Genomic DNA, 12,211 nt, shown 5'->3' with positions numbered 1-12,211 from the left:
GTGTGATTGGACTTTGGGGCACTTGGCAATCACAAGGTCCTTCAGTTTAAAAGTGGTGGTTTGAAAGTGCATTGTACTGTTCATTTTGTCTTCTGGTGGCGTCTACTTAATAGCAGGGTTTGGGGTTGCTATCAAGTTTTAGGTTTAGCCACCTCTGCTGTGGACCAGATTAAGCAAAACTGCAGTCAGGAGGGAGGAAGTAACTTTGAAATAGTTTAAATCTAACAACAGTTAACATAATCAAGAACTTCTAAGGAAGTACATAGAAGAGAGTTCATTTTTAAAAATGATACCTGCAGGTAAGAGAGATTATGAACCAGGCTTGATTGGGCTAGGTCACTCTTGAAGATAAACTTGGATTTCAAAGTTTCCTGAACATAGGTGTGCCTTTCTGTTTTGGGTGCCTGGTATATCCTGCCTGGACTGAGATGCTGCTCAAGAGGGCTGTAGGTCTTTTTCAGATCTTGGATTGAACTTCTTTGGCTGGTGCCTGCCAATTTAGACACCTCAAAGCAGGGTCTGAATTCTCAATCTTGCTGAACAGCTATGGTACTCACATTCTCTGAACAGAGAGAGACATAATTCTCTCTCCCAAGATTTTTCCTGGGGAAGGCAGTGAGAAGCACAGAATGAGAAGAGAAAACAATTCTTTTCTCTACTTGCTGCGCCTGTTGTTTGGCGCATGTGGAATGTGTTATGGAGATTGTTTACCGAGAGTGATTTGTTAATTGGGCACTGGTGATGGTTTGGATTGATTGACCAATTGGGTCAAAGCTGTGTCGTGACTGTCTGGAGACAGTCACGGGTTTTTCTGTAGACTCCTTAATATAGTATAGCATTAGTGTAATATAATAAAGCAACTGTTCAGCCTTCTGGAATCACTGGGGTCAGAGCACCTTATTTCCCGGCTTGGGGTTGCTCGTCTCCTATAAACAGGGAGCTGACTCAAGCTAGCAGAGAGCATCTGCCTGAAATGAGTCTTGGTGCTGCTCAGGCTGCAGAGGAGGTGCAGCCAGTGCTTGCAGTATTCCTGGGAGCATTGGGAAGACACTTTCCTCTGAGGAAGAATGAGGAGTAGCTATCCACCACCTTTTGCATTAATAAATCATCTAGTAGTCAGAGAAGGTATTTAGCTTTGTACTGTGACTGTTACTGTGTCTTGCTGAGATAATTGGTCTCCACTGAAAAGAAAAGAGGTGCAGGATCCCAGTGTGGGCTCCTGTGCCCCAGCTAGGCACCTGCACCCCTTGGTTCTTCCCTCACAGTTTGCTTATGTGCTGATGAAGGAGGGGAGGTTTTCCGCATGGTGCCTGGGCAGGTGATGAAGGCTTCTCACCAGAACACCCTGCAGTCCTCATCCTTGTGGATGCTATCCACAAGGAGGGCTTGGATCTCCCAAAAGTTTCGTCCAAATATGCCTGTTCCTGAACACTGTAACTACATGCCAAAGGACAATATGAGAGTTTTGGAGAGGCACAGTTCCCTCCCTAGGTATGTCAGATATTTTTGCTGTACAGCCTCTGGCTGGGATGGAGTTAATTGTGCTGAAAGCAGTCTGTTGGATGCTGTGGATCTGTGACCAGGATCTATGAGTAGGCTGGGGGTGGTCAGAGGCTGGAAGTGGACAAAGCTGAAACAGCTGACCCCAGCTAAACCCAGGGATAGCCCACACAGCACAGCATGTACTCAGCAAAAAAACCCCAAGGTTTTTTTTGTGGTTTTTTTTTTTTTTTTTTCTTCTTTTTGGAAGGCAGCCACCGTTCAGTGATTGTCTTTACACCACTTGTTTTGTTTCAGGCTTTTTATTTTTATTTTTATTTTTATTTTTTTTCTTTTTCTTTTCTTCACTTACTAAACCATGTCTGTCTCAACCCACAAGTTTCCTTATTTGCTTTCCATCTTTCCCCAGCCAAGGGCAGCCTGCTGCAGGCACAGCAGCAGGAGGGAAGAGCCATTTGACATTTCAGCTGATCACAGGGGGTTCAGGATCACAGTTTTGACACTGGCATATAAATATCATCCAGGTCCAAGGCAAAGGCCTGACCACTTTTATCCACTTTTATATAATCCCAACTACTGCCCTAAAATGGAGTTTTTTTGTTCTTTTAATTTTTAAAGGTCAGTTTTATGAATCAGTAATAAGATCATCCATGGCAACATTGTACTTACTATTGTGACTTACAATAAATACTCCATAAAACAGGTGCTCTTCTGATTACCACACTTAAACTACTATAGTCCTCCAAGTGTGCCATGTTGGAGGACACTTGTTCTGTTCTTTTTACCTAAAGTAAATGCTAGGAACATAATAATAAATATTAAAGGTTCTATTATGTTAGCAAAATTATGTAACTGACCGCTTGCAAAACTAATTAGAATTTATGATTGGCACAATTAATTTCGATTCTCTTCTTCCTAAAAGAGTGCTCTAGGTTTCCCTGGCAACCTTTAAAATGCTATGTGTAAATACAGAAACCATTCCTCATGTCATCAGTTCAGATAACCCCACAGAAACACAAGCATTTTGAACAGCAATTAATTATTTTACTGCTTAAATTCAGATTTTAGAAATGTCAAATGGAAACAAGACACGGTAGTACCAAACTGCAGTAACAAGCTGCAAAGTGGCAACTCCTTGCAAGAATCATATAAACATAGAATCACTCGGACTGGAAGGGACCTTAAAGATTATCTAGTTCCAGCCAACCTGCTGTGGGCAGGGACAGCTTCCCTAGACCCGGATGCCCAGGACCCCATCCAACCTGACCTTGAACAATTTCAGGATTGGGCATCCACAAATACCTAATGTAGTTCAGTGCCTCACTACACTCACACTAAAAAATTTCTTCCTAAAATATCAAATCTAAACCTGCTGCCTTTAGTTTGAAGCCATTTCCCCTCATCCTGTTCCTACACGCCCCTGTAGAGTCTCTCTCCATTTTCCTTGTAGGCTCCCATCAGGTACTGGCTGCAATTAGGCCACCCCAAAGCCTTCTCTTCTTCAGGCTGAGCAATCCCAATCCTCTCAGCCTTTCCTTAGGGGAGAGCTTCTCCATCCCTCTGATCATCTTGGTGGCCTCCCCTGGGCTCACTCCAGCAGGTCCGTGTCCCTCCTGTGCTGGGGACTCCAGAACTGGGTGCAGTACTCTAGTTCCACATACAAAATTGTACAAGACATTGAAACTGGTTTTATCAGGGAATCAAGTCCCTGGTGAATGTTATGAATGCCACTTCTCTAATACTGGTTTGTACAGGTATTCAGGCTGACAACTAGGATACACTTTTTTTTGTAATATAGCATTACTCATGTGGAAATGTTGTAATGAACTCTAGCCAGGCGACTTTGCACTGGATGAGAGAAAAAGATAACAAATGCTAAGCCACTGTGGCTGAAGTAAAGATTGACACTCTACTAAGGTATGTTTCAAGCAAAAAGCTTGTAATCTTCCAGGAGGAGAAAAATTTCAAATACTGACAGAGGCTTCTCCTTTTAAGCCATTGCTGTTCTGATACTGATATTTGGTCTTTCTTGTTGCACATGACAACACGCCTTGCAAAGAAATGCCAGGAAAAGATTCAGTATTTGGCATGATTTTCTTCCCACAACTTTTGTACTGAATCAGATAAAACATATTCACACAGCAATGGAGTAGATGGGTCAAATGCTGCAATATAATCTGAACCATATGGCAAAGATTTCTTGGGGAGGTGTGTCCTCCCAAGGCAAAACTTTGAATAAAGTGGCAAGAACAATGAGCCTGCCCCTCCTTGCATTACCCTTCCTACATGTTTCCTTAGTGATATGCATTGCACAAGGCAGTATCATTGCTTAATTAATAATATGTACTTGCTTAACCATAGCATCTCTCACCTCAAGTCCATACATTTGAGACTAACCTACTTTTAAAGATTCCACAGCATGTTGGAAGGGACTCCAAGAATGATCCAGTTAAACTCCTGGACCACAGGACATCCCAAATTTAGTCAGGTTCCTACAGTCTGATGTTGCATACAAATAGAGATATTATAAAAGAAAGGTCTTATAAAATCAGGCCTTGCTCTGCTAAATTACCAGCTGGCCTGTTACTTCTAAGTGCAGCTAGCTAACTTCCCATGTGAAAAATCATAAGAATGAAAGCAGTTAACACAACAACAAACTAAGAAAACTGTTTGCACTTCTAATAAACAAGAAATCTGCCCCATGGGAATCAGTGAACAAAGTATGTAAACTAACCAAATATAGAGAGATTTGACAGACATAAACCCTGGCCATTTACCAAACAATGAACTGAGTGTCAGTGTATTGTTAGGCAGTTAGGTCTAGCACAGTGCCTTCTGATATTTCCTATAAAAAGGAGCTTTGTGAATAAAGGGGATTTTTCTGCAAGAAGAAACTGAGTTTCATCTGCATAATTGCACCAGTATGAACTACTGGTAAATTGTCAGGCAGTGACTGGCAGGCTGAAGTGATGTTGTCAGGGAAGACAGGAGCTGTGGGTACCTGAAAGGTAACCACAGATATTTGGCACGTGGCTGAATGTTGCTGGGACGCCTGGGTACCTGTAATTACTGTTCATACTACTCTGCTTGCTTATGCCAAGCACTTTCTTATCTAAAATAACAGCTCTGCCATGGCACAGTATAGAGCAGAGAGATTAGGCAAACAGTGGATTGAAATAGAAATGCTTATTAAGAATGGATAAAAATTGTCTCAATAAGTTTTGCTAAACTCACTGGAAATCATGTATTTTATGATAAGATGAGTAAGACTACAAAGGAACCAAATCTATCATGTGGACAGTGTTTTCACATTTTCCAGTCCAAGCAGGTAAATACTAAACTGAGTGGACATGACTGAGGGAATTCTTTATGCATATAAAGTGGTTTATAGTAACATAATAATAGTAAAGAAAAGATGCTTTTAAAGAACTGGTGGTTTGTGATCATAGAAATGGAAGTCACTGAACTAAAATGTTTCATCTGAATTTGTTTCTCGGATGATATTAACACTTTGTAGGTGTTTAGGGTTGCATCACTATGACTACACTCATTTTTGCATTCTGTGGCTTCTGTGCAAACCATTGAGATATTTCACATCTAAATCCTAGAGGATTTCTTCTGGAATGAAGAGCAAAGGTGTGAATGGGCAACAAATGTGTTTTAATTTTCATGAAGATCCTTGTAACAAAAGCAGTCTCAGAAGACACAAAATTTGAAAACATGCCATCTAAAGATAAGTATACCTACAGTGTGTGTCCTTCTGAATGTTCATATATATATTTAAAATTATTTTCTGTTTTGTTCTTGTCATAAGCAGTACAGTTTTTAGACTTTTTCTGTGTTTGTACCTACCAAGTTATTTTTACTCTTTAAGTTTGTACAGCAGAATATATCACTGATCTCGGTCCCTGCATCTTGTAATGAAGGGTGCAAATCCCCAAATGACCTGGGGAAGTCAGAGGAAAAATATTTAACTTAAATCTCTCACTAGTCCTTGAAATATTGGACTCACCACCTGCAAGATATTTTGGGGATTGCTTCATGTGAAAACGGAAGCTAAAGCCTTCTAATTTTCCACTATTTCCACTCACCTAGGGAATACCCAGGAATTCCAGCCTCAATAGTCAGAGGAGTTTATTATCTCCCTTTTCCATGGATGAGCAACATCCTGGGAGCAAACAGATGATACCGTGTCTCAGGGAATGGGTGCCAGAGAACCTCAGGGTGCTGTGGGACTCTGCACTGCCCGGGGTGCTGTCATTACATGTACAGATCTTTCTAGCACATACCAGAGGCCAGAGTCTGGTAATCTGCCCTACAGCCCCAGGTAAACCTACTGTTTCAGCAGACTTTTGACTTAGAGTTAAGTGCCTGGATCAAAACTCCCTCCTTATTCCCATTGTGTTTATGATTTGCTGCTTCTCTACCACAGCAAATCATAAAACAGCCTGAGCCTACCTACTGCATATGACAGAGAGGTAACAAGGCAGAACTTAAAGAAAATGCCATTTCTGCTGTTCCTGCTACCTGCTGTCAGGAATGAGCTAGCAGGTAAGCAGCCTTTGATTTAATTTCACTCCATCTGAGTCAAGGTGGACTAATCTGCATATAAATGTAATAATGTAAGTCCTTGATCCCCCCTCACAGACACAGAACACAGCCTAAAATATGACTCTTAGTATCCAAGGAGAATAAAATTACCCTGCCCAAGGCTGGAGAGAAATATGTAACTAGTGAAAAGAGCAGGGTACACTGAAGCATTCCACAGCTACTGTCCTCTAAACCTATATCCACATCCTTAGTTTCTGTGAATCCAACAGTGTCATACTGTGTTTACAGGTTGCCAATGAAATCCAGTTTAAGGGAGGATAAAAATGATTGCTCCAAGTGTTATCACAGGAATGGCTTCCATGATGTATTAGAGGTAAGTATAATTGTTCCAAGAGGTAATTGTTCCAAGTAAAAATGAAAGCAAGAAAGTACCTTCAAAGCTGTTTCTTTTTTTTTTATAAGCATGTTGATAGAGTTTTTGAATCATCAGCAAAACACAAACAAAAATAATGAATTTTATTATTTTTCATTTTTTTAATTACCTCATTGTAATTTTTTTAGGAAAACAGCCACTGGCATTTCCTAAACACAAATTTCTTTGGGGAAAACAACAAATCATAAACCAGTAGTTTCTGCAGGGGATTTCTGACTGGAAAACTGTATTTATTAATTATATGTAAATTTCATAATGTTTTGATGTCTTGATTTAGCAATCTGTCGAACTCACACCGAAAAATCAAATGTAAGAAATGCTTAATTTTGGGGAAAGTGAAGAGACTTTGTTGAATAGACTATATTTACTTATTTGAACATTCATATCACTCAGATTGGGGTCTTAAAATATAAATTACCTGGCTGAATTAACCTGCTGTTGACTCAGTGTCAGCACTCATGTTTGAGAAGAAGCTTTTCTCTGTCTGTAGCTAAGCGCCTCTGAAAGTAAAAATCCTACCAAAAGTCCTCCACTTGAGAAGAATTCTCCCTTCCTCCCTCTCAGTTATCCATCTTGGCATAAAAGCTCATGTTCTTGACCTGTCCTGCGTTGCAGCTGGTGTCTGTTCCTGACTAATCCCAGACTAACCCTCTTCTCACTTTTGGCCACATTTGTGGCCCACTCTGGAGGTGTGAATGCTACAGCAGTCACGGCTGGACACCTGCTCATGCTGCTACCCCAGCTCGTGTTTTCCTGGGACTTCAGCCCAGGCTGCCCGACAACAGCAGCAGCAGCAGGAGCGTGCCTAAGGGAATGGCTGGGTGTCTGCATGAAACACTGGCTCAAGGAGGGGGCTGCAGGGGAATGGGCCTTGCTGTTTCAGTAGCCTTTGTCAATAAGTGTCTGACTCTGGTAGCAGGCAAAGGTGAAAACCAGACACGTTTCACAAGCAGCACAATGTTACTTTTAGGAAAGATTTTATAAATCTTTCAGCTGCAGCCTGATGTTTAACCTTTGTCTCAGTTCTTCTCTTCTTGAAGGCCATTCAACAGAGAAACAAAACTATTTTGTAAATAACTGGATTTTCATAAAGGATCAGCACAAAGTTGTTAAAGACAAATAGTTTGTCTGTGCTGCCTGAGGATCTGAAGATGATAAAACTTGAACAGTCCTCAAACTGTCCATCCTTTATCATGAAGTAGTCTTGAAATTAGACTGGGAATGGGGCTTGACTCCACACTGGGTTAATTAGTATCTTCCAGTTAACTGTAATAATTTCATTTTTTTTTATTTATTTTTATATCATTAGTTGCTGTCAGATATTGCTTACAGGAGCAGAGGACAAACATGCTTCTTTTGTATCTGGGGAGAGTACAGTGATTAGGCTACTTGGTAAAAACCAATAGTGTTAACTTTTTGTCATAACTTTCTCAAAAAAAATCTGTTTCATCTCTACTGCTCCTGCAATTCACAGCAGAAAATTAATATTACATCATACCACCATCAATTTAATTAATAATCTAATAAATGCCAAATAAGTTTATGGGAAAATTTCCACTGACTTTCAAAAGGTTTGCTCAGACTCCTATAATTATTTTCTTTGCAATAGAAGACTGTCAAAAAGCAGGACTGTGAAAAAACTGCTTTTCCATCTTTCCTTTTTCAATGGTGGTATCATTACTGCATGCCCTTATTCTAGCATGCTGGAGAATACTTTAGTATGGACATGTTAATGTGTAGATGTACATTCCAAACAAATTAAGGAATTCAGAAAAATGAACTAAAGATTGACAACGCAAACAGAAGATTCTTAAAATAAAGCTATCCATAGTGTCCATTGTTCAGGTTATGTGCCTGGCAATACCCAGCTCTGACCTCCAGTCCCAAGGTTAAATGTCAAGAAAGTGTGTGAAAAATATCTGCAAATAGAAACTTAGGGTAGGAAAGTCAGTAAAATGAGAACTATAGGCTCCACTGCAGGAAAAAAGATACTTCACCAGTGTCTTTGGTGAAAGCTGAAAAGAGTTATGCTGTGTTTTTAAGTCAATCCTTTTACAACAAATGAAAGTTTCATTCAATATACATCCAAAATTACCATTGTTGGTATTCTTTCTCCCACTACAATATGGGACTGAACCTATGGAAAGACGTCCAGGAGAATCAAAAGGAAGGCACCATTTATCCTCTTCTGCCTTGGCTATTGCTACACCAGACTCAGAGGTTCTTCACTGTCTGTATAATGTCATACTGTGTCCTACTTTCAGCTCACCCACTGGCACAGTATAAGTGCAGACTCTGCTGCTTGTCCCTGAGGGTGTTCCAAATGATACCAGCTGATTTACTCTTGAGGCCAAGATCTGTGGTCCTGTACCCAGCTGGCCTCACATGATCATGTGCCCAAAGGGGTGGCTTCAGAAAAGTCCTGTGAAAGACTGGATAATTTTCCATCTAGTTCAGCATATTTTCTAAAGCCAACACTTTGGTCTCAGCTTCAAACAGAGTATTAGTAATATCTAAACTCAATAATGTCAATTACAACCAAAACCTCTTTGGAAGGGGGATCCACAGTCAGTATTTGCCCTTGCTAAATTGACCATGGGCACATACACAAAACCCCATCTATTTTTCTGAAGGAAGAAGATTAGGTAAGCCCTTTGTCTTTGCTTTAGATCAATCTGCAGCTTATTCCTGTTCATGCCCAGAAGTAAGAAACTCAAGAAATCTGTCTTTATTTTTCTTTTTTTGCCATTGCTGTGCAACCCATCAGGCAGCTAAATTAATTCGCAGCACTTATCCTAGCCTATACTGATCTAGAAATAAACTGTGCCTTTTACAATATTTATTTATTCCCTGAGTGGAACTTAGCCTTAACTGTACTTGAGTGAAACCTTTCATAGACCTAACCACCATGCTGCTGTTGTCAGCCCACATCCTAATTCTGTGGGGTTTATCTGACACAGTTTGAAGCTGTCTCATAAATCTATGCTTTTAGCCTCAACCCCAATTCTGAACCCAAAAGGTAGTTCAGAGGCTCCTGTCATTACTCATCATTTGCTGCCAGGACCCTGAGCACACTAACAGTCCTTAAAGTCTCTGACCAGCCAGCCCTGGGGCCATTGGCCCAGCCCATCACCCTGGCCCAGGATCCCCATTTCAGTCCAAGGAGGCTGTCAGACCCTACACAATGAATTCACAGAAATTCCAGGCTCCAGCTCAGCCAAGGCCATGCCAGTGTCTGTCCATGGACCCTGTTGATAGATTGATACCCCAACCCACAAAGGACTTTCCAGCATGATTTCAATCCTGCCCAGCAACTACAGTGCTATGTCTTACCCTTACTAACCCCATAAGATAAGGTCAAAACCCTGACCGGCAAACTGACTTCCCACATTAGCTTTGCTCCTGTCTCACTGCTGTGAGTTTGTCTGGTCTGGACCCTGAGATGAAGCTGGCTGTCACTGCCTGGCAAAGCCCTTGCTCTGACAGTTCTATCAATTCCCTTGACTGCTGGCTCTGCAACCCTTGGGACAGTTTTTATCAGAGCTTCTACCAGTCCAATAAAATTTAACATGATATTTAATGCACTTCATGCTCATTTAATTCCCTCACCTCTGCCCCAGACACTACTGTGTCTCAACAAACCATATCCATTTGTAAAATCACCGTTGGTAATGTGCATTTGGTGTCCCTATGGGTCTCACTGTCATTCATCAACACAACCATCTTCTCACTGCTTACTCTCTGAGAATTTTACACAAACTCTGATTCTAGTAATGATTATAATACAGCCTCAAACCAACAGAGGTTCTTTGTCCATAGCAGCAGCAGCAGCATTCACTTAACCACAAATGCCTTTCAGAGACCTGTAATAAACCAGGTCCGGTTACTTTAGGCTCAAACTTCAGCCCTACATCTGATTGTGCCCCACTTTTAAGTGCTTGCGTAAATTAAAAGGTACACAATTTTTGAAATATAAATGTTTAGCATGTAAAGGAAAGCAGATGGGAAGGAAATAATGAGTATGGTCAGATCAAAACCATAGGAGGATCAGATGCTCTACCAGTTGCTGGAATGTTGACCTTAATAGAGCTACAACAACTCTCATAAGCTGAGCTCTGCACCACAGGGCAGGGGGAGTCATAATGGTTTTGAACTGTATATTTTCCACTTCTCCCTAGTGCAGGCTACAGTTATGTCAGATGAACATAAATTGCTCAGAATGAAGAATTAGAATGAAAAAGAATAGTGCATTTGGGAGGAAAAAAAAGGATGATAAGAATTACAAGCATATATTTGCTCTGATAGAGTAAAATAAAAACTAATATTTAGTACAAATGTATTATAATTTTTGCCTAATTCCCCAGTCACAGACCACCTAGAAAAGCATTTTCCAACATCTCACAGAGAGGCACTACTTTAAAACTTTCACCAAAAACCAACATATTTTGATAATAACAGATGGTTATGAAGTGGATATGGAGCTGTATGTCACTCCTGGGGCTTTATGGCCATTCAGAAGTCACTTGAATTATATGCTCATGGTTAATAACATCAGCAGAGCCACTCCAGTTAATTACAGCATTATAGTTACTCCATGGTTCTCCATTATACTTTAAGTTGCAGTAAGAAAGGGCAACCATATAATCCCTCCAAAGACATTGTGCTGCCCTTGTTAAAAAGACTGAAAAAGCTTCATAGCTGTAGACAAAATGTAAACCCCAGTATGGAACAAGAGATGCTCTTTAATGTCTCTTGCACAGAGCAGCTGAATTGACAGTAATTCCAGCCTGGCCAGATAGCAAACATTGTGTTTCTTCTCATTGTGGGCTAATAAAATGAAATGTTGCCTCTTGCCTAGAGATGGGTGGGAGGAAATGGGAGGTGTAATGATTACGCAGAAAGGATTCTCAGGAAGTGTCGAGCTGACTCTAGTTTAATTTTACTTTTGTTCCTGATTTCATCTCATTCTCTAAATTTTTGTCCCTTTTCATTTCATTTTGAAGGAAAGAAAACACATAAAGCCAAATACACAAGAATGCTTTGTTTATGAAATAATTCAGACAAAGCAAAATAAAGCTATTTCACCAAGAAAATCTTAAGGATTTTTTAAGAGATGTTTTTGCCAGCAAGGATGTAAATTATTGACTTAGATTTTTTATTAAAAATAAAAGGGCAAACCCTTCAAAGTAGGCTTCAATTCAGATTAAATAAACCCCATGACTAAAATGGAATTGATAGCCTCCCAAAAGCCAGTTCTTAACAGACTTTTCCAGTCCTATTGGCTCAATACACCCTGAAGGCAAGGGAACAGCAGGAATTTTCCTATTGTGCCCCTTGCCCACCTCTAGATCCTTTCTTTAGGGTCCAGACTCAGGAGATGGAGAATGACAGAACCACATTACCTGTGGGTCAGGGATAAAGGGAGTGAGGGTGTGTCTGTGGATTGATCTAGGAAATACTATTGAAACATGTATCAGTGTGATTTCTTTTAAGCAATATTATGAAGTCTGTTCTCTACCCCAGCATGAGCCAAGCTTCCCCTGTGTGCAGTGTCTCTGTGATGAGGAGCCTGTTCTCACCTGCTTTGCCACACTTACAGGGTGGCAAAAGCTGCACTCTCACTCTTGGCTCTCCCTGCACATGCCAAGCTGTGTGCCTGAAGTGTTTTAGTTATTTCAGAACAAAGTCTGGGAAATAATGCCACCTTTGCATATAGTAGCACTGGCC

At 40.6% G+C, this 12,211-nt stretch overlaps 1 protein-coding gene and 1 long non-coding RNA gene across 4 annotated transcripts in view; one reads left to right on the top strand and one right to left on the bottom strand.

Annotated features, from left to right (window-relative positions):
• CLNK (cytokine dependent hematopoietic cell linker) overlaps positions 1-12,211 on the bottom strand; it is a 56,298-nt gene that overhangs the window by 33,288 nt on the left and 10,799 nt on the right. The window contains exon 1 of one of the 3 annotated variants that reach the window (XM_064418643.1): positions 294-401. The exons of the other annotated variants lie outside the window; for them this stretch is intronic. The gene's annotated coding sequence lies outside the window, so the exon portion shown is untranslated. Of the gene's footprint in view, positions 1-293; positions 402-12,211 lie in introns of those variants that run through there. 3 annotated transcript variants of the gene reach the window in all.
• LOC135299500 (uncharacterized) overlaps positions 5,391-12,211 on the top strand; it is a 138,338-nt gene continuing 131,517 nt past the window's right edge. Inside the window, exons 1-2 of the long non-coding RNA XR_010361475.1 lie at positions 5,391-6,051; positions 6,340-6,424. This is a non-coding gene — a long non-coding RNA (uncharacterized LOC135299500). The remainder of the gene's footprint in view (positions 6,052-6,339; positions 6,425-12,211) is intronic.

Source organism: Passer domesticus, chromosome 4, assembly GCF_036417665.1.
Source record: "Passer domesticus isolate bPasDom1 chromosome 4, bPasDom1.hap1, whole genome shotgun sequence".
NCBI lineage: Eukaryota > Metazoa > Chordata > Aves > Passeriformes > Passeridae > Passer > Passer domesticus.
The sequence above is the reverse complement of the archived record's forward strand: the minus strand, read 5'-3'. Positions and strand labels throughout refer to the sequence as shown.